Below are 4195 nucleotides of genomic sequence, written 5' to 3'. Positions count from 1 at the left end.
AGCATTCCGCCTGCGTCTAGGAAATGAGCGGACGGCTCCGGGTGCTGGCGCCTGGGCGTCGGCACGAAGTCTCTGAAAAGGCGGGGGGCGGGGGTGGCGGCCGGGATTGCTCGATCTGTGCCGTGCGGCACCGACGCCTCTCCGTGCGGCATCCCTCCCGCTATTTCCGGGCGCGGCGGAAGCGGCTGGGGGAAGGTAGCACTGGCCCTGACGCGCCTCCCATCCCCTCTGCACCGCCAGGCTTGGCGAGGCGGGGCGGCGGCGGCGATGCCGGACCCCGCGGCGCCCCTGCCCTTCTTCTACCGCAGCATCTCACGCGCCGAGGCCGAGGAGCACCTGAAGCTGGCGGGCACGGCCGACCGGCTGTTCCTGCTGCGCCAGTGCCTGCGCTCGCTGGGCGGCTGCATGCTGTCGCCGGTGCACGACGTGCGCTTCCACCACTTCCCCATCGAGCGCCACCTCAATGGCTCTGACGCCATCGCCGGGGGAAGGCGCCCTACGGCCCGGCAGAGCTCTGCGAGTTCGACGGGCTGCCCTGCAACCTGCGCAAGCCGTGCAACCGGCCATCGGGCCTCGAGCCGCAGCCTGGCGTCTTCGACTGCCTGCGCGACGCGCTGGTGCGCGACTACGTGCGCCAGACGTGGAAGCTGGAGGTGAGAGCGCCGGGCCCGGGGGCGGAAGCGGGTCCGGGGCGCCTTGGATGAACCCACGCCCGCCGTGGGAGGCCCGGGGACTTCGGGGCACAGGGGAGCGAGACAGGCCATCTTCCCCAGCCAGTCCTATTTGACGGATGGGGCCTTGGTGGGGGCGGGACCGGGAAGGAGACCTTCGAGGCAGGGGTTTCTTGGTGGCGTTGGTGGCCACTGTCTTCCACGGCCTCAGCGATGCTACAGTGCGCTACTCTGCCAGACCAGAAGGTGGAAGGGTGCACCGGGCTTGGAGAGAGCAAGCTTGTACTGGGGGCAGGGCTGAGGGGATGGCGCGCCCCAGGTTAGGGCGGCCATGGGGGAGGAGGGGCTGAGGGCTGCAGTCTTAGAAAACAGCCTGTGCAGCACGACAGTGCGCAACTACCTGCAACGACCTGCTTAGGTTTCAAAGCTGGAGATGCCCTTGGGGCCAGCAGAAGCCTGTGGCATGGTCCCTCCCTGGCGGGATTGGAGTGGGGATCTTGGAGATGGCCAAGTCTGTCTTCAGCCTCCTGCTTAGGGTGCCTGGATGGAGCGGGGGTCTTGTCGGACGTGGTGATCTGCAGGATCCAGGAGATGGAAGGGGGCTCCTGTAGCCTCATACGGCCCAACTCACCTACAAACTTCCTCGCTCCTCCTTCCTTAGGAAGAGGCCGTGGAGCAGGCCATCATCAACCAGGCCCCCCAGGTGGAGAAGCTCATTGCCACCATGGCCCACGAGTGGATGCCCTGGTACCACAGCAGCCTGACACGCGAGGAGGCCGAGCGCAAACTCTATTCCGGGGCGCAGACTGACGGCAGGTTCCTGTATGTGAGCCTGGGGCCTGGGATTTGGGCTGGTGAGGGCTAGGGCCTGAGAGTGAGTCTAGAAGGTGTGCCTGTGCTCACACATGCAGGTAGGCCATGCGTTTCTGGTGTGCAAAGGGACTTTGACCTGGGAAAGTAGTGGCGGTGACTAGGAAAGCCTCCAGACTTGGTCCAGCTGGGCTGGAATTCAGCTTCTGCCACCTGCTGGCTGTGGGCCTTGGGCAAGCAGCCCATCTCCTGCCTGCCACAATTTCCTCTCCTTCAATCAACAAATATTTACTCAATATCTACTGTATGCCATTCACGGATGATGTGGTGGTGGATCTAACAAGTGCCTGTCTTCATGAGGCAGACAGACAAAACAAGACGAATCAATAAAATATGGAAGATGTCAGACGGTGCTGAGTGCTAGGGTGCACAGTTGGAGAGGAGTTGCAATTTGAGATTAGGAGGCCGGGGAGGCCTTTCCGAGAAGGTGACTTGTGAGAGAGGAAGCGAAGGGCTGAGAAGAAAGCTGGGCAGCTTCCCAGTGGAAGCTTCTGGCAGTCGGGTTGGCAGGTGCAAAGATCAGGATGCAGGGATTTATTTGGTGTGTTCAAGAAACATTGAGGAGTCTGGTGCCTGGAGCTCAGGAATAGGAGAATGGGAGTAGTTCAGGGCAGGGAGGTGACTTTGGCTTTTACCCTAAGTGAGGTAGGATCCCTGGGAGGGTGTTAAAGCTACTCCCTCTAACTGTCCTGTAGATGATGGTGGGACCTATCCTGAAGGTTGTAATAAGGATTACACGAAAAATATATGAAATATACGAAAAATGCATTGAATGTTAGCTCTTATTAGGTAAGGGTGAGCATGTGTGTCTGCACATATTGGAGCCACAGCTGAGACTATGTGGCTATTGGTGTTATTGTGAAAGGATCTCTAAAACTATTTTTAAAACTCTGTTAGGGGCTGATGGTTTTTTGGTTTTGACATGGATTCTTCTGTATCACAGACATTATGCAGATGTCAGTTGAGGTCACTCAGGTCTCGAGATATAGAGAAACCTGGTGCCTGCATTTCTCTTATGACCTCAGGGAGTCCAGTGTTCTCCCCCCAAAATCTGTGGGGACAATTCCTGGGGCCTCCCTTCTCATGAGTGCTTCCTGGCCTGAGTCCCTGCCTGGTGGAATCCTGGCTGTCACCCACCTCTTCCAGGGCTGTTCCCTCTTCTGGGGCCAACCAACTTGGAGGAATTGACCACTTCTCTTGATTTCTTCCACCCATACAAGGCCTAAGCAGATTGCTTGCTGATCTCCCACAAGATGTGGCTCCTTCCCCAAGATGCTGTTGTTGGCTGATACAACAATTTTTCACCCTCTGCTACAGATGTAGGCTGTAAATTACAGTGGAATTTCCAAGGCTTCTTGAATGCACATTACAGTTTACACTCGGCTGCAAGGATAGCTTTTGAACAACTTAAGATTGATCTGTCTTCTCTAAAGTAAATCTTTGTATTTGTTTCAGTTAGCCTCCACTACATAACACAGCTCCAAGACTTACTGGCTCAGAACAAAAGTTTTTTACTTCTTGTGATTCTGTGAACCAGCTGAGCAGTTCTGGTTTGGGTCAGCTGGGCTGGGACTGGATAAATGGGAATGGCCACACTCACATGACTGACTATTGGCTCAGTGTCAAAGTGATAGGGTTGAGCTGGCCTCAGTGCTGTCACCATCCAGCAGGCTGGCCTGGGCTCACATGGTAGTTGCAAGGGTCCCAAGAACAGTCCAAGAGGGCAAGTTTCAGAATACAGGTACTTTTCAAGCCCCTGCTTGTGTAATATTACTGATGTCCTATTGGCCAAAGAAAAAGCACATGGCCAAAACCAAAGTCACCGTGGTGATGGAGGTCCCCAAGGGAGAGGAATGAAGATAGCCATTTTTGGTTATAGCAGAGGATTGGAACAAGGGGGTGGCCCTGAAGATCCGGGCAAGGCAAACATGAGTGTTGGGGCTGCTTTTCTTTCTTTTGGACTGTCAGCTCAGGGCAAGACCCACCTCTGGTGCATTTGGAGGGCTCCATCTTCCAGTTCCTGTGGGTGGCTGGTCCGTATGTCACCCACCTTCCTCCAGATGCTACATCCCTCTCCGGTGTGACACTTACTAAGACGTTACTAACATTTGGTCCTGTGTCCCAGATACATCACACATTCATATCCTACTCACTCATATGCACATCAGCCAGGTGCCTGAGAGTCCACTGGCCACAGTGGAGGGAGATCCCACAGTTCTTCCTGCTGACGTGGCTGGCTCTTCCCTCTCGTCTCTGCTCTCTCCTTCATAAAATGTGAGTTTCTCTTTCTTTGACTTTACAGCCTGGGCTTCTTATCTGGTTCCCCTTTACGTCCACATTGTAATTCTTCACTACACAGTCTCTTGTCTTGGCTTTTCTTTCTTCCTCTCTCCTTCCCTCGCCCCTCTGTCTTTCCTTTCCATCTGCAATCACACACATACATGTGCAGATAATAATTCTGCCACTCCAATGGTCCAAAAAATCTCCCCCAGGTTGCTTAGGACCTCCTGGGAGTATCAAAATATTCTGGGGGGAGGGGGGTGGGAGGAGTGAGTGGAAGGTTGGACAGGTGAGGTTCTGCACCGCCGTTCTGGCTCGGCTTTCATCTGTTTCATATCTTAAGCTTCCACGTATGATGATGCGTGACAAAGAAT

The 4195-nt window shown here is 55.3% G+C and overlaps 1 pseudogene; it reads left to right on the top strand.

Annotated features, from left to right (window-relative positions):
• Positions 1-267: 267 nt before the first annotated feature.
• On the top strand, positions 268-1497 carry LOC103253030 (annotated as a pseudogene).
• The last annotated feature ends 2698 nt before the right edge of the window (positions 1498-4195 follow it).

The sequence above is a fragment of the Carlito syrichta genome, unplaced genomic scaffold, assembly GCF_000164805.1.
Source record: "Carlito syrichta isolate Samal-C Ts95f unplaced genomic scaffold, Tarsius_syrichta-2.0.1 Scaffold192571, whole genome shotgun sequence".
Lineage (NCBI taxonomy): Eukaryota > Metazoa > Chordata > Mammalia > Primates > Tarsiidae > Carlito > Carlito syrichta.
This window is presented reverse-complemented; position numbering and strand designations above follow the sequence as displayed.